Source organism: Telmatherina bonti, assembly GCF_933228915.1.
Source record: "Telmatherina bonti genome assembly, chromosome: 5".
NCBI lineage: Eukaryota > Metazoa > Chordata > Actinopteri > Atheriniformes > Telmatherinidae > Telmatherina > Telmatherina bonti.
This window is the reverse complement of record NC_136623.1, coordinates 34427057-34445783: the sequence shown is the minus strand read 5'-3', so window position 1 is coordinate 34445783 and position 18727 is coordinate 34427057. Positions and strand designations below refer to the sequence as shown.

Below are 18727 nucleotides of genomic sequence, written 5' to 3'. Positions count from 1 at the left end.
GATCACAGATCAACACATCAACACAAATGGACATTCATACAGTTCTATGTCTCCAGATCTACAGATACATGGAGCCATTTGCCCCACCGCCTCTCTCCAGGCTCCCTGTGGCCACAGAGGAAGCTCTTGTGAAGGTTTCTGATAGGAGAGAAGCCCTGGTGGCTGATAAGAAAGGTGTTAACAGCAGTGTGAGCATGTCACTGCAGGGAGCCAGACTGCCAGGTCAGCAGAGGTTAGAGGGTCACAAAGCGAGACATGTGGGCATAGATGTCGTGACAGACATGAGCTTAAGCGCCTGGCATGGACATATAAGCATTTATGGGGACAAACAGACAATCTTTTCTTGTTTGGTCAAGTTTTTTGGATCTGCTGGGACCCCGTTATGACCTCTGCCAACAGCAGGCAGACTGAACACAAAACCAAACCAGATGGCAACTTCTGGATCAAGCTGAAATACTCCGCTTCATGAAAGCAATTCAGTGGATTTATAGACATGAACTCTATAAAGATCTTTCTACGACATCATCCAGTCCTCCTTAGATTAAAGATCTGCATACAGATTTAAGCTGTATGCAGCAGGTAAAGCAGGTCTACCAGCCATGGATGTAAAGAGTTGCTCAGAGGTGATAAAACGGCTCATGCAGGTCTCCAGTTCTAGCGGGTCATCATGTGACTTTGTGATCAGGTCCCCCACCCGACACGATGTGGAAAAGCACGACGGTGTGACCTTTGACACTTTAATCAACGTGCATTAAAGAGACTTTTAAACAAAACTGACGGACTGGGTAGATTGGACTGACGGGGCGACTGGCTGACTGGCCTCGAGGCTAAGACGGATCCAGAAGCAGTGGCGCTGAAATGCTGTCGCTGACACGCTGGAGGTGGCAAAAGTTGTGGGAGAGTGTTGGCCATTGCAGGGTTTACAGATTAGCCCGGCTTATTAGGCCACTATAGGACCCTTCCACCTCCTCAGGGCTCCGTCACACAGCACTTTGCTGCCCTGCTCATTTAGACCACGTCTCTAACAGGCTTTAATCGCTCAGATGCAGGTCGGGATGAAAGGCTGACAAAGATGTGGAGACAATGGTAAGAAAGAGAACCAAACAAAATGAACCAAATTTCAGTCTAAATCCTCTTGAACACACAAATAAACTCGGAGCACAATATTTCCTGATGTTTTCCTACACTGCAAAAACTGAAATCTAAGATTAAAAATCTTAAATTGAGTACACATATGCTTATTTTTTAAAGGTAAGATAATTCTTAGTTTTTATGCCTGAGAATTCATTCATTTTCTGAACCGCTTAATCCAATTCAGGATCGGAGGGAAGCTGGAGCCTATCCCAGCTGGCTTTGGGCGACAGGCAGGGTACACCCTGGACAGCTCGCCAGTCCATCACAAGACTTTTGGGAAGTCTTGACAAGCCAAATTTTCTTGTTCTGTTGGCAGATATTTGATCTTATTTTAAGTTACTTATCTTACCTAATTTTTGTTTTTTTTTTTTCTTGTTTTTTTTTAAGGCTGAATTTTTGCAGCGTACAAAGCAACATTCAGCATGAGCACGTCTGAACAGAGGAAGGTGCTTCTTTTTATCGCTGATGACTTGATATGCAGGGAAAGAGAAGCAAAGAGCACCGAAAGGACAACAGTGCAGCCACACAACACCGTAATTAATCACAGAAAAATGAGAATTAGATCAGAGTCCTGATACAGCCAGGATAAAAGAGCAAAAAGCAGGTTATATTTCTGGTTCATGCTCCAGTTAAAAGTGGTTAGTCTGGGGGGTCCACCCACTGCTAGTCCACCAACCGGCTCTGCAGCAGATCCACAAGAGGCAGTGTTCTCCTTAAAATCCTAAAACCTTTACCAAAATGATTAGAGCTAAAACGTATTGTCTGGGTGAAATCACCTCATGTTAAGTGATGCTGAACAGAAGGAAACACGCTGTGATGGAGTTTTATTATCGAGTGAAAACAATCCAGCATCACAGATGATATATAGACATTCATTTCAGCTTTCCTGGATGTGGCAACGGGCCCGTGTGAGTGCTGAGCACCACACATGAAGACAATCCATCCACCCCTCTGAGTGGTGAAGCAGACTGGATTTAGTGTCTCCACCTGGACACAGATCTCCTGCCTGTCCATACTCAGCCTAAAACAGAACAGACTCATTCAGCAGTCAATCAGCAGCCTTCACATCCTCCTCTCATGTTGTCTGTCACCAGCTATCTTTCCTCTTCTTCTCTGTTCACACACACACACACACACACACACACACACACACACACACACACACACACACACACACACACACACACACACACTCTTCCACTGTTATTCTAACCCTCTTCACTGTTGCACATGACGAATGTGACACATCTCACAATGCTGTGGATTCATGAGATTAGATTTTCATTAAGTATCACATGAGATGAAAGCTTCTGCTAACATGAAGGATCTTTAATACAAAGTTGTCCTCATATGTATTCATCCCCGTTCATTAAAGAAAAGGCTGAATTTACAACAGTCACTCAAATAACTGGAGACTTAAAAAAGGAATAATAACTAAAAATGAGCAAAAATATACTTTAGTAATATAAGACACTGTTTTTTCATTTAATTAAGTTGAAGAAAGAAAAGAAAACAAACAAACAAATTGGTCCTGGACAAATTAGAGCACTCCTCTGTTGAACAGTGGGACAAAATACCTGTCAACAGGTGCAGAAGTCTGACTGAGAGGAACAGAAAACACCTGACTGGAGCGGAAACATTAAAGGATTGTTCAACTAAATATTACTTTATGAGTGATTTTTATATGTAATAAATTATCCTATTTGTTTGCTTTTAAAAAAATATTTCTATTGAACCAGAATTAGAAAATAATGTAATGATTTTCATAAAATTTTTATTTATTATTACTTTAGTCAATTTCAGCTTATTTTACAGGCAGCTGTTTTTTTCCTTCTTTAATGAAAGGGTATGAATAAATATGAGCACAAGTGTAACAAAATGCCAAATAATTAAGTCTGTGACTTTATCATAAACTGCATCGACATGAAGACAAGTCCTGGGTAGAAACAGAAACTCATCCACATAACAGCAGAGAAATGTACCTTTAATGAGTTCATTTTTATATCTGCATGTTGCTAAAGCACTTTACATATTTCTTCTCAGTGGAACAGAAAGCAAGAAAAACTCTTATCTGTCCCATCTTAAATACAAAACACCTACTGGTCAACCCCCACTTAATACCAGTGTGAAATTAATCCACTGAGACAAATATGATCTCCATACCTTTTCATTTGTGTGGACACATTCAGGAACCAGTCGCTTCAAGTACAACCAGCCAATCACACTGCGTGACACCTGTGTCAAAGGTCTCGCCTGCTTTTCCCAGGCATACCAGAGGAGCGAGGCCCTATTAGTGCTGTCACCCACGGAGCTGACAAGGCTCATGAAACCCTGGAACCAAGTCTGCAAGCTGGCTGAAGAGCTCAGCCTCCCAGAAGCAGAGATGTAGCCCGTAGGCAGAGTGTCGAGCCTCATCTCAGTCCAGACAGCTTGTGTAGCCGGATGGTCGACACAATGTGGGTACAGAAGCACATCGGCCACAGCTTTCAAAACACTGCATCATATTTCGTGGCAAAATGTTCGTATTAATTTAGTAATAAATGTGGTTCCATTGTTGTGTCTACATCTCCATTTCTGCTTTCTCTCTCTCTACTCTCTTTCCAAATGCCAAAATATTAACCAAACATAAATATGACAACCTTTTAATCTTTGGAAAAGCTCCAATTTGGGCCTTTTTTTCCCCCTCTAAGAATAAAACAAATCCCAGAGAAGCAAATGGCATCGGTAACCCAAGAGTGCTGATGCTGCTGATAAGGTTGGAGTGCAGAGAAATGCATCTGGAACACAGGTTAGAGTTACAGAAGGTCAGAGAAAAGCAAATAGATCGCAGAGACCGCAGATGATCTGACTTCACCTTGCATGAAATCAGCTGCCATCAGAATAAAAGTGAGGAAATGATGGCTGCACTTTAAATGAGCATGTTCTACATGGTCTGACAGAAAGAGAGAGAGAGAGAGAGAGAGAGAGAGGAAAAACAACAAATAAAAGGTGCTCAGTGTCAGAGAAAGACAACCGGCAATAAAAGTTTAGTTAAGCTGAAGACGACCAGTTACAAGGCCCAGCAATGGCCCTAAATAATACTGGTCTCAGGTTACCAGAAGAGGCTGACGGGGCCAAGGGAGCACGGTGCTCTCCTCACCCCAAAGATCATAACTCTGGCTGGGCCAGAGCATCTGTCAGGAGACCATGCCCTGGTTGCAGCTCCCACTAACAGCTTCCATTAACATTCCTGCCCAGCCTGGCAGAGAGCATGAAGGTTAAGTGGGGTGGGGAGGGCAGGATAAAGTCTCAGGTTGAGGGAGGAAGAAGAAGCAGGATGGAGACAGTGCTGAGAGGAGGAAGCAGCAGAGAGAGGGAAGGTAAAGACCAGAGAAGATGGAAAAGGAGAAGAAAAGATGAAAACAAAAAACAATAAACATTATTATTACCCAGAAAACAGGACAGTAAAACAACAAGGAGAGTGGTGGTCTCTGAAAGATAAGGCTTGACCCTGCAGTCCCAGGTCAGCAGTAGACAACATGCTGGATGAGTTGACATAAAGCAGGCTACTGAGCCCCACTCCCTCAGACCATTATCTAGAAGAGCTGAACTTAATCACCTCCGTCACGCCGTGGCACAGAGGTTAGCGTAGTCTGGATGTAAACACTGAAATAAATAAATATATCAACTGGATGTGAGTTTAGAGCCGATAAAACCTCATCGTACTGATCTGCTGAGCATCGTCATGGTACCGTGGATGGTTAAACCATTTCTTCTCTTTTATTTAACGCCAGCCCGCGACATATACTGTACCGTAATTACAGTCTGCGACAGCAGACGTTTCCATGCATGGCATGTAATCTGACTACTGTAAAGACCTGCAGAGGCGATCTCTTAGGCATGTTCACACCAGCCTTTTGTATCTTAATCCTGGTTCGTTTGCTCAGAAAGTTCACTTTATGTGGAAGATTTCTTGTGTGAATCTGCAAATAAACTGTGATTTGGATTAAAGAAGACGACTTGCTCCGGCTACAGACGCAGATCCAAACCTCCACTACAACACAAAGTGTATTGTGGGTTCAGCACGTTGCATTGCAGGTAAACACAACCAGGACATACTGTACATGCGTGGAGGACAACAGACGGCTTTGGACGGGAGAAATAAGTCATGAGGAAGACGTGGAAGAGTTTGGTCAAACTTCTGAGAGAAAGCTGATGAAGCAGACCACCAGACCTGATGCCGCTCCACATCGTCTTGCCTCTGGAGGAAAGTAAAACACCTTTATTCAAAAGGTCTGATTTGTGTGAGAAATGTAGCGTGAACACACTCTCAGTCTGGAATAGTGTTGCAAACCATAGACTGTATATAAAGAGATAGACGGAGCCTCCGTGACGTCACCCGTAGGTTTCTGAAGAGCTGAATTGAAGCTCGGTGGGCGGTTCCTACCATCGCCATCTTGGCAGCGTCATGCGCGTCGTCTCGCTCGGAGAATACAAATATGGGCAAAGAGGTGGAGTTAAGAGGGGGGTTGTGAGCGTCATGGTGGATGATTGACATCGAGCGAACTCCGAGCTTTCTGTAGCTAAAAGCTAACCGAGCTAACCCTGAGATAATGGGAGCTAACCAGCTAACTGAGGTTAGCGGGCTAAAGCTAAGTCACGTTGTTAACCAGCTAAAAACCGTGGCTGTTCTACGTTCTTCTAATTTGAAGCAGGAGATCGCGTACCTGTCAATCAAAAGGACATGCCCCTAATTATGTCAAATTTTGAGATTAAATTACTTTTAAACGGGTGAGTTAGACAAAAATTCACTCCCCCCACAGTTGTCATGAAGGTAAACCTGAACTATTAAACCGAAAATGGATTTTTGAACCAGGCTGTAAACATGTTTATTTCTGCTGTGAAGTTGGTCTTTTTAACATGGGAGTCTATGGGGATTTGCTCTGTTTTGCAGCCCCTAGTGGATGAAGGTGGAACTGCAGCTTTATGCACTTCTGCTTAGGCTTCACTTTTAACTGCCGGAGGTTGCCGCTTGGTTGCAAACCTCAACTGGACAAAGTCTAGCGGACTATCATGACATGGATGCGACTTCTGACACATCTGCACTACTACGCTGTTCAATGTGAAGTTTTTCTGATCCAGACACTCTCACCCTCCTGGGTTAGACACTTCTGGGCGGTGTTATTGCAGTGCAAGCGAACTGCATCGAAAAAAAAGGATGAGACGAGACTCTGGCTTGCGGTTGAACGTTTGTTTAGTGAACTCTTAGAGCACAGGTACAGAGAAAATCTTCGACTCAACTTCACCTTGTTATATTCATCACTACTTCCTGTTTGCGCCAAAAAGAAACCATAGAAACAAAAGCGTTCCTGACCCATATGCCTTGTGGGAAATGAAGTTCTCATAAGGAAATATGGGCGCACTAACCTATGTCCAAGCCCTGGAACAGATTCATTTTTTCTATTAAATCATCAAATTATTTCAGTTAAACATTTAACTTAAACCACTATTAATGAACCCATGAATTAAGAATGGTCATTAACACTTATATCATTCTTCAAATAAGTCACAACAGGCTACTGTGGCTCGTAGCTATAATCTTTTGCACCCTTACAAACAGCTTACGGTAAAGCTGTGCCATCCATGAGGAAGTTAAATTATCATGTAATTGTTCCTAAAAGATGATTCTGTGTGAATAAAAAGTGCAGAAGAGGAAACCTGCACATCAGAGCAGGTTGTGTGCACGACATTCCTTTCTTGGCAGAGCCTCTCTGAGCCCTCTAACTCCCCCAGTCTGGTTCCTATCCACTGATTCTGTTAATTACTTTGCATTTTACTCGGTGAGTTGTGAGAAATCCTTCTCACCGCCACCGCCGTCCCACCCAAAACCCCCTTCACATAAAAAGCCATTAGCTTAATTAACTGCATCTTAACACAATCCTGCAGTAATCGTCTCCACATCCCCATCAAAGAAGTTTCAAAGAGTCTACACTGCTCTTCCCTCTAAGTCCCTCCTCAGCAGCATTTCTGCTGTTTTCTGGGATGCTACTTTAACTTCTACACTTACACTCTGCTGTAAACCTTGTGTAGTAAAGCTTCGCCCACTGCGTGCACACAAACAGATTTCTGCAACAGCACGGCCTGGGAATATCTAGAAGGAGAGAGGAGGCAGAGAAAGGGGGGAGAGGAGGGGAGAAGAGGCGAAGGGAGGGTTTGGTACAAGGGAGGAGGTGCGCCGCAGCAGCTGAGCTGTGAAGAAGCTAATGGGCTCCCATCCCCTTCCCACGCCCACCAAGTGTTTTCTGATGGGCACTCAAGCGGCCAGACATATATTGGTTTGGCTACTGGTACAGAACTCCAGCCAGCTCACTTCAGTACTGCTTTGCGCCGGCTAATCGGCATTTGTTTGAACTCTGGTAAGCCTGTATGTGACTCTGGGACTGGCAGAGTATGAATCAGTAACCAGCTTCTAATGATGTGAGGAGGAGATGATGGATCTCACTGGCTGGGACGGCAATAATAGGAGATGAAAGACAGAAGCATGGCTCGCAGACACACAGTGACACTGATAAACTAAGTGGTGTGATGAACAGAGCCACAGCAAAGCAAAGATGGGAAGTTGTTTAAAAGACAGAAACAAATAGTTTATCACAGGTTATCTGCTGAACGACAGCCTAACTTATCAGCGCAGTTCATCACGAAGGAACATGAAGCACTTAAAGCACACTAATCCAAATGTGAAAACCTAAAGTCAGCGCTCCGGCCCTCCACAGCCAGGCTCCACATTATCCCCTCTAATTTGTGAGAATAAAACCCCAAGCCCCTGATTAACTGATGCAGGGAAGCCAATTGTTTTGATTGTGCTGTGTGATGTTTGATCTGACTGTGTGGAATGCGGCGACCTTTGATCCAGTGACAACATTCAATTAGATAAGGTTAAGTAAATTGACCTCGTGCATCCCTGCTACCCAGTCCAAAGCTGGATAAAGTGTAAACAGCTTGTAAGCATGTCCTTTCACACTCTCAACGCACACGCAACATGTGTTATGAGTTTCTGATTTAAAACTGGTGAAAACTACACTAATTACTTCTCTGCTTCTTCTTCTGCACTCATCTTTGATGACTGAAGAATCTTAAATGAGAACATATGAGAGTATTTTGAGTTATAGGGAAATTTGTGCTGGATTTCCCTACAGACCTAAGTTATAATGATTCATTATAATTACTGTCATCCAGATTTGTGTGTGTTTCGGTGACAGAGCCTGAAAAGCAAAAGCACCTTTATGGGAAATGATTCAGGAAATGACATTTCGCCCAGCAGCTGACAGACTATTTTCCAGCTGCCGAGTTGCCAACAGAAAGCATCTGTACCAAACGCAGGTGGTCAAAGAAAATATTGACTTTGTTCAAATAAGGCTCCTTTTAAATAATTCCCAAAACTCAACATTAAATGACATCCAACTGGTATTTTTTGTTCAACATGAAAATGCTGCTGTTCTGTTGTAAAACACACCAAAAAATTCATTCACACGAAATGTGATAAAACACACCCTCTTCAGGCAGCCATTATGCCTTTAAAAGATCATCTTAATGAGAGTGATTAGCTACTATCGTCTCTACTTTCACAGAGGGAAAAAGGCTAATTGCCTCCTTTTTTTTTAATAATCTGACACTGCCCTACCTAGACCACAGCTTTAAGAAGTTAAACTGCTGTGACCCAGAATGACCTCTTTTCACACTCAAAAGCCAAGTTTTGATCTCTGTCTTGCTCATTTGCCCACCACCCTTCAGCCTTATACTGACAGCCAACTCCTTGTAGTTCACCGGCCTTGAAACATCATTTTTGGTTCATGCAGATTATCCAAAAAACAACTAAACAGTAAATAATAGTCCAGACGTATCAGTAGACCAGTTAGTCACACCTTCAGATGCGACTCTAATGGGACGTTACAGTTATTTAACAGATTCATTCTGACAGTTTGTGATAGCTCACATTTATTGGCATCTATGATTGTCATTTTCAGTCTTTATCTGTTACCGTGCCGTTGCCGTGAGTGTTTTAGTGTCATTCTCCAGCTGTGTTATCAAAATCCAATCAATACAGTGATTGAAATGAGCTAAATAACTGAAATAGAGGGTGAAAACTGGCCTTGTGGGAGCTGTGATATCATGTAAGAATGAAGGTTGGTGTTTGCATCAGCTTCAGTCACAGTCACACTCCAGCCCTTCTCCATCTCTAACCTCAGCCCTGATTCCTTCGTAGCAACCCTCAGCTGTCCCTCAGCTTCACACTCCAGTCAGGCTTTAAGCTGTGTGAGAGTGGCCTAAGTAGCCAACACTTCACAGATGAGCAGCTCTAGTAATGGGCCATGATTGACCTCAATAGCAGGCTACGAGTGGGTCCCCTTGGGTCTAATCTCCACGTTATCTGGCTTGTACGGTGGCTGGGAAGTCCAAAACACATAAAATATTGAAAATTTTCCAATTAAAAAACTAGTTTAAATTTTAAAAAACAAATTTTACTTTAAAAAAAAATAAATAAATAAAAAAATCACATTTTAGAAAAAAAAAAAAATATTTCCAAGAACATTTTTAGGAAACAAATATATATTTTAGAAAAAACCCCAAAAAACATTAAGACAACAAATTTCTATTTGAGGAAACAAATTTATGTTTCAGGAAACACTTGTAAAAGAGCCGCGACTTTTACTAATCCCAAACCAAACAAACGAAAGGCAGCTTTACATGGAAAGGGAGGAGCTTAAATACCAAAAGTGATGCAACGATGACCTCATCTTGTAGTACAACCTAACATTTTGTAGTCCAACTCCACGCAGTTGGTCAGTGTTGATTATGTGAAGCTAAAAACACGGAACGTGTTTATTAAAGCTTTTGCTTTCTTACAGAACAATGACTGCCGCTGCTGCGGAGCCAACTCCGCATTAAACCAGGTCCTGACAAAAATCTTCAACACTCAGACTCATCAAACTTGGACTGAAATATTCTACATACTATGTACGTTCATGAAAAACACAGTTTCTAAATTTGTGAAACTTTTATTCTGTTTGTGATATTTTAGTCCACATTTGAAGAGTTCAAGTAATTGCCACCGGAAGTGACGTAATAATGACCTCGTTTTGTAGTCCAAACTACCGTTTTGTAGTCCAAACTAACGTTTTGTAGTCCAAACTAACGTTTTGTAGTCCAAACTAACGTTTTGTAGTCCAAACTAACGTTTTGTAGTCCAAACTAACGTTTTGTAGTCCAACTGCATGCAGAAAGTCAGTTTCTTACTGCAGTTATAACCCATCTGAAAGCTTAGTGTAAATGCAAATATAACGACAAAATGACATTATTTTGTTGAGGAATTCTGGGCTGAATAAAAGTAAACCAACACCAGCACCCAGTTGAAGCAGGGTGCTGTTTAAGAAGAATTAAAAACACAAAGATTAACACACAAACCCTTCAAACTTCCACAGATCACAAGATCCTTGACAAGCCAGACCTGCTTCTGTGACACAAGCGGGACCGTCTCAATATTAAGCAGCAGGTTTTAATCTTCAGGCTTATAGCTGTATGGAAGCACTGCCAACTATTATCAGAGCTGCAGATATTTTTCTTTCATTTGTTCAAAATTTCTTCACCGTTCCGCAACGCTGGCCGGGTCCCAGCTACACGTAGAACAGAGCTAAATAAATTGGGTTTTTTGTTTTTTTTTTCCCAAAAAGAACACAAGAAATGTATTTTTAGTACCATTTTGTCTACTGAAGATCTGTCAGCAAGAAAAAGCTCAGGCAGCAGCTTAAAGCCATCAAGCTGCTGCCTGAGACAAAGCCAGACTGTTGATTTAACACTCTATGGAGTGAGGGAACACATGCAAAGGAGGGGAAAAGAGCATGATAGATGGACATATGAAAGTACGGCAGGCCTTTGAAAGATTGTAATAGAGGAGCCTACCAAGGGAGATTCCACTTCGCTTCACACCCCATCTATGGTGCAAGCCATGCAAAGGCTATGGTTACAAATAAGAGAGAAAAAGAGAACGTCTATGGCTCTACATCTACATATCTGCATGCACAATGTAACTGCATTCATAACACTGTGTGGTGTGTGTGTGTGTGTGTGTGTGTGTGTGTGTGTGTGTGTGTGTGTGTGTGTGTGTGTGTGTGTGTGTGTGTGTGTGTGTGTGTGTGAAATGATCAGATCAAAGTCAGGTGGCGCTTCATTCCCACCTGCTCTCATTAGTCTTGGACTGGTGCAAGATCCCACCTGTTTCTGTCTGCTGCAGGCAAGTCTCTCAGGACACCTCAGCTAATGCAAACTAACACGCATGTGCAGGATTGCATGCATGTGTCACCAAAGAGCCAATAATGCATGCATTGTATAAGCAGTAACAACTTTATTTTAATGGCTAGATGCTAAATATAACAGCGTAAACACGACAGCAGTGACAAGAAGATGGCAAAACCTTCAAAAACTACTTTGGATCTCTTTCTTTTCTACATTTTTCAAGCAGCGATTAAGGAGAAAAAACACTTAAAACCATTAATGAAGTAAATATGCACAGTTTTATGGCACCATGGGAATTCTCAAAGCGCTAATTTTATGTAGCTTTCATAATTCCATTGTGTTAAAAGTGAGATTACAGATCACTTTGTTCCCTGGTTCCCACAGATCTGATGGGATGGAAAAAAGATCAAAACTGGGGGGGTTTATAAAAACTGGGGGGGTTTATAGAGAACATCTTTAACATTTGCTCTGTTCTCATTGTGCTTGATTAAATGTAACATTTTGAGATCCCAGAGTTCTGAAAAAAGCATAAATCATTCTCTCGCAGCTGCTGGCGTGCCTAGGGAAAACACATGCTAGCTCTTTCTCCTTTTCTTTCCCTCTCTTTCGCTCAATCACGCAGCCCACCCGACTCATTGGTCCCTCAACTAGTGAAACTCATAGTAGTGAAGAGTGTGTGTGTGTGTGTGTGTTGCCAGCGAGGGGACACCTGCAGGCTGCTGTTTGTCTCCAGGTTCAGCACCCCAGCTCATCACACGACCTCTAACCCCTTCACTCCTGCGTTCTGGTTCCATTCACAGGCCCCTCCGTCTCCTCCATCCATCAGCAGTGACAGGAACAAGACCGACAGAGGAGGATAGTCGGCGCAGCAGGTACTGTCCGGGAATTAAACCGGACATTACGGACCTCAGACTTTAGACAGAAACACAATTATGATCTGATTATTATTATTATGTCATTTCAGAGCTGGTCAGTAGCTGTTTCTGGTGGTGAATGATCTGAATGTCTGCCACCTCTCCTAACCCTAACCTGATCTCGTCTGCAAACCCGTTACACCGCCACAGCGACCTTAAAGAGGAGCTACTTCACACTCGGTGCTTCTCCTCTCTTTTTCTTAGCTCTCTCCTGTTCTTCATCTTTTTTTATTCCGTCTGCAGCCGACATCGAGTTTCCATTATCGATGTATTATTACTGAGCGCACATGAAGCAGCTTTGGTTCTTTTAAATGGGGAGAGAATCAAAAAGGATCTCTGACAAAGAACTCCGTCACTGCCAGCAGTTTATTTTTTCATTGTGCTTGAATCCATCTGGCTCTACAACTCAATTAGAGGAAATCATGTGTCACTTTGTAACACACAGAGTTAAGGCCGAGATATAAAATTACTCAATCCCTTTGGATCAATAAAAAAAAAAAAAAAGGTCATTTCAAAGCAGAGCTCTCCTGCGTTAAAAGCCACGTCTTTAATTGTGTTTAATTTATTAGAATGTTCTGGCCTCAGCTCTGTTAAATGAAAGCACGTTAGTCTGGATCTGCAGGAGTTCTGCAAGTGTACAGGGATTCCCTTTAAGCACCACTCCAAACCCCCAACCCACTCCCTTCATTTTCTAAGTAAATTGGAATTTTGTTTTAATTCACTGGTAAACAATAAGACAGAAAACAGATGTTTCTGGCAATATCCGAAAGCAGCTCCAGAATTAACTTTGCATGAGGGACTTAGAAGGAGCAAGACAGATAGACGGGATGAAATCTGCCAGAGTTGTTACTTACAAAAAAATTATTCAAATTAGCATGCATGCATTTATTTAACCACTGATAACATTAATCTACTACCTCATCGGTGGTTTTTTTTTTTTAGAACAAATCATGCAGATGAAAGTCTGGTCATGAGTGTCTTTTCACCTGTGAATGAGTGTAGAATCAGATTTTAAGAGCAAACACAGAAGAAACCTCGGAGATACGAACTTTTCTGGGCTCCAAAAAAAAAAAAAAAAAAAAGTGAAAGTCATGGAGAAAATAGTTTCTGGGATGAATTAAAAGATCCATAAGGAAAGTGCTGGTGATTTCCAGAGCCTGTCACAACCTCTAAGAATTGAGACGACACAGAGATCACACATACATGACCGGAGGGGAAACACTAAAAGCAAGACTTCTCTCAACTTATAACCCACTGCAGTCAATCAAACACACTGAAACACGAGAGTACAAATTTAAGTAAATGTGCACTGCGGCTTGTGAGTATATAAACTCAAAAACTTTACAAACTGCAAACTGGCAGCTTGATGACGATTGCCAAAAAGCTTGGCCTCTGAATAAATGTTATTCTTTAAGAATTGGGCTGGTAGATCCCACATCGCGGCGCTGCACCGCATTTATTTGGAAACTTAACCAATCTGGTGCAGAACAGGATATTAAGGTTACTGTAAATGATTATATTTTATATATTCATGTGTAAAGTGCCTGGATGTCTTACTGTTCTCTCGATGCACTGAGCACAGGTTAAGTGCTTAAACGACTGAGTAAATCTACGATCAGTAAATGCTGAGTCGGGCCTACGGCAGCAGACTGCGCAGCCTGTCAAGAGTTTCGCTGCTGCAACTTTCATCTGAGGCTGGAAGAGGCGTTGCATCTATCATTCCATTAACATCGCACTAATAGGCTCCCAGTCACCTCTGCATGACAGCAGTTACACGGGACATGTGGACTGACCGAGGGCTTTGATGTGAGTCTAGCCACCGTACAAAAAGCAGACCCCTAAGTAGACACCCAAGAATGTGCATGCACACACACACACACACACACACACACACACACACACACACACACACACACACACACACACACACACACACACTCACCAACTCTGCAAGCTTCTCCCTTAGCGACACTTTCAGGAAAAACAAGGCATAGAGAGAAATGTTCCAGTCCGGTGAGACTGTCACTGTTACGCCTCTTTCCCTGCATCGACGGGTATAAAAGAAGCTTCTCTGGAGTAAATGACGACTTGTGTGTGTGTGTGTGTGTGTGTGTGTGTGTGTGTGTGTGTGTGTGTGTGTGTGTGTGTGTGTGTGTGTGTGTGTGTGGGCTTTTGCTGATTGCAGTAAAGCGGGGAGGTAAAATGCAAAAACATAAAATAAAAAATAAAAATTAAATTCTTCCAAACGGCAGCCAATGAAAACTGATTATTTGATGAGAAAACTAAAATAGCCACAGAAAACATGCTCAGTGAGGAACAAAGGAAACAGCAGAGACTGAATGAGAAAGAAAGAAAGAAAGAATATTAAACAGAAGAGGAGAGAGAGAAAAAAAAAAGAAGAGAGCCATGATGAGAAGCAGTGCAGGCCGACGCTGCTCCACATCTGCTGGGGATATATCCCATGCTTCTGGGAGTCAGCCTCCAGCTTCTTTTCACCTTCATCTTCTTTTTCCTTCTTCTTTTCCCTCTCTGCTGCTTTTCTGCTTTATGTTTATATCAGGTTTTCATTTTCAAAAAATATGTTCTGACTTTATGAGTCATTACTTTGCTCTCGAAATAAAAGTAATCCAAGTCTGAGGTTGTGAGCGGAACAGAAATTAGAAATGAGTTCCTCACAGGATCTAACTACGTCTGTAGAGCAGAAAAACTCCCCGTCAGAAACACAACACTGCCTTTAAAACACACAGATACAATGGCTGTCCTTGCAGCAATCAAGCCATGAAATGTAAGCTTATTCCTGCTCAGTATCCTCACCGCAGGGTGTCTTTACACTTCACGACAGGAACGATGCAGTGATGAAGTGGAATGTCTGCTTAGACGTGACCTCCCACATCTACTGTCTCTAAAACCCACTGACTTACACACCTCAAGCTGCAGCTGCATCTTCTTCTCCCAGTCTGAAGCCATCCAGGGCCAGCTCTATATACATCTCATCTCTGACATGTTTAGGGCCCGGACAAGATTCAGGACCAGCGCTGAGAGTCCTGAAAGTCTAGGCTGGAGAAGGAATCTCTGAAGTCCAGTATAAAAAGTGATGTACAGTGGTGACGCTGAGGACAAGCCTGACAACAAATACTTGGAGTGTATTGTTTTACATGGTCACCCTGCTCTTCTCATGCTGTTGGGTGGGAAGGAGCTGCGGGATAACAGCCCAGATCGTACTCAGAGAGAATCATCTCCTACAAGCCGTTAGACACCCGGGAGCAATTCAAGACCATGACATAAGAGACACTGTCAAGTTTCTCTTCTTCCAGAGGTATCAATCTTTCCTGGGAGCAAAACCGCTCAGCCTCAGCAGCGACTTGCAGTTGCAGGTGTGGAGGAGAAGTTATTGATGACAAGCTGTTATTCATAGCCTCAATTATAAAAGATACCATGACAGGAGCCGTTTCACTGGAGGCCCTGCATGGATGAAGGGAATGCACGGCTACCGCTGCAAATACAGGAGATGAACTGAGCTATCATTCAGCTTACTAAATCAAGGACTGCATAACTTTGAACTTAGCCACTTAATGGGATTTTAAGTCTTTTGGAAGGACTACTGAATAATCCCACACCCTCCTATAAACACTCTCGCAGACACCGACAGGTTTGCACCAGAAATACTGTCTGTGATTTAGAGAGGCAACCTGACTTCAGATCAGATCAGCAGGAATCCTGAAGAGGTTTGATGTCCTCGCTCAGCACAGCACAGACAAAGAATAAAGCTCCTTTCATCTTCCACCAGAAAAAAGAACTTTCTTCTTCCTTTTGAGGTCGCGAAGATAAGAAAAAAAAGATTTTTTGTTTTGTCCACACATGCATCAGGAGAAGTTTCATCTGCAACGGGGAAGAGATCACAGCGGGCGCCGATGTCCACTTTTCTGTGTAATGAACCCAGTTATTTCATATTTATGGAGAAACTTTGTCTGCAGCAGGGCGGGTTGTGGACGCAGCAGGGCGGGTTGTGGACGCAGCAAGGCGGGTTGTGGACGCAGCAAGGCGGGTTGTGGACGCAGCAAGGCGGGTTGTGGACGCAGCAAGGCGGGTTGTGGACGCAGCAGGGCGGGTTGTGGACGCAGCAAGGCGGGTTGTGGACGCAGCAAGGCGGGTTGTGGACGCAGCAAGGCAGGTTGTGGACGCAGCAGGGCGGGTTGTGGACGCAGCAAGGCGGGTTGTGGACGCAGCAAGGCGGGTTGTGGACGCAGCAAGGCGGGTTGTGGACGCAGCAAGGCGGGTTGTGGACGCAGCAAGGCGGGTTGTGGACGCAGCAAGGCAGGTTGTGGACGCAGCAAGGCGGGTTGTGGACGCGGCAAGGCGGGTTGTGGACGCGGCAAGGCGGGTTGTGGACGCAGCAGGGCGGGTTGTGGACGCAGCAGGGCGGGTTGTGGACGCAGCAAGGCGGGTTGTGGACGCAGCAAGGCGGGTTGTGGACGCAGCAAGGCAGGTTGTGGACGCAGCAAGGCGGGTTGTGGACGCAGCAAGGCAGGTTGTGGACGCAGCAAGGCGGGTTGTGGACGCAGCAGGGCGGGTTGTGGACGCGGCAAGGCGGGTTGTGGACGCAGCAAGGCGGGTTGTGGACGCGGCAAGGCGGGTTGTGGACGCGGCAAGGCGGGTTGTGGACGCGGCAAGGCGAGGTTGTGGACGCAGCAAGGCGGGTTGTGGACGCAGCAAGGCGGGTTGTGGACGCAGCAAGGCGGGTTGTGGACGCGGCAAGGCGGGTTGTGGACGCGGCAAGGCGGGTTGTGGACGCGGCAAGGCGGGTTGTGGACGCGGCAAGGCGGGTTGTGGACGCGGCAAGGCGGGTTGTGGACGCAGCAAGGCGGGTTGTGGACGCAGCAAGGCGAGGTTGTGGACGCAGCAAGGCGGGTTGTGGACGCAGCAAGGCGGGTTGTGGACGCAGCAAGGCGGGTTGTGGACGCGGCAAGGCGAGGTTGTGGACGCAGCAAGGCGGGTTGTGGACGCAGCAAGGCGGGTTGTGGACGCGGCAAGGCGGGTTGTGGAGGTGGCAGGGCGGGTTGTGGACGCGGCAAGGCGGGTTGTGGAGGTGGCAGGGCGGGTTGTGGACGCGGCAAGGCGGGTTGTGGAGGCGGCAAGGCGGGTTGTGGAGGTGGCAGGGCGGGTTGTGGACGCGGCAGGGCGGGTTGTGGAGGTGGCAGGGCGGGTTGTGGACGCGGCAAGGCGGGTTGTGGAGGCGGCAAGGCGGGTTGTGGAGGCGGCAGGGCGGGTTGTGGAGGCGGCAGGGCGGGTTGTGGAGGCGGCAGGGCGGGTTGTGGAGGCGGCAGGGCGGGTTGTGGAGGCGGCAAGGCGGGTTGTGGACGCGGCAAGGCGGGTTGTGGACGCAGCAAGGCGGGTTGTGGACGCAGCAGGGCGAGTTGTGGACGCAGCAGGGCGAGTTGTGGACGCGGCAAGGCGGGTTGTGGACGCAGCAGGGCGGGTTGTGGAGGCGGCAGGGCGGGTTGTGGAGGCGGCAGGGCGGGTTGTGGAGGCGGCAGGGCGGGTTGTGGAGGCGGCAGGGCGGGTGTGGACGCAGCAGGGCGGGTTGTGGACGCGGCAGGGCGGGTTGTGGAGGCGGCAGGGCGGGTTGTGGAGGCGGCAGGGCGGGTTGTGGAGGCGGCAGGGCGGGTTGTGGAGGCGGCAGGGCGGGTTGTGGAGGCGGCAGGGCGGGTTGTGGACGCAGCAGGGCGAGTTGTGGACGCGGCAAGGCGGGTGTGGACGCAGCAGGGCGGGTTGTGGACGCGGCAAGGCGGGTTGTGGAGGCGGCAGGGCGGGTTGTGGAGGCGGCAGGGCGGGTTGTGGAGGCGGCAGGGCGGGTTGTGGAGGCGGCAGGGCGGGTGTGGACGCAGCAGGGCGGGTTGTGGAGGCGGCAGGGCGGGTTGTGGAGGCGGCAGGGCGGGTGTGGACGCAGCAGGGCGGGTTGTGGACGCGGCAGGGCGGGTTGTGGAGGCGGCAGGGCGGGTTGTGGAGGCGGCAGGGCGGGTTGTGGACGCGGCAGGGCGGGTTGTGGACGCGGCAGGGCGGGTTGTGGAGGCGGCAGGGCGGGTTGTGGAGGCGGCAGGGCGGGTTGTGGAGGCGGCAGGGCGGGTTGTGGAGGCGGCAGGGCGGGTTGTGGACGCGGCAGGCGGGTTGTGGAGGCGGCAGGCGGGTTGTGGGTGGGTTTTAATGCCACATGTAGTAGAAATATTTCCTACTTTACCACCAACTCGATCAGCTGTTTTTATCAAAACAATCTGTTTTACATGCAATAGCAAAAATTTGGAAGGAGCATTTTAACGTTTCATGCTTTTCCATGTTAGCCACGCCCACCTCAAACGTCCAACCAATCACACAATACTCCTCGGAGCCTAACAGGAAAAAAAACTTCTGCAAAC

The 18727-nt window shown here is 45.9% G+C and overlaps 1 protein-coding gene across 1 annotated transcript in view; it reads right to left on the bottom strand.

Annotated features, from left to right (window-relative positions):
* Positions 1-18727, bottom strand: part of vps13b (vacuolar protein sorting 13 homolog B) — a 433420-nt gene that overhangs the window by 301937 nt on the left and 112756 nt on the right. The gene's annotated exons all lie outside the window — the stretch shown is intronic.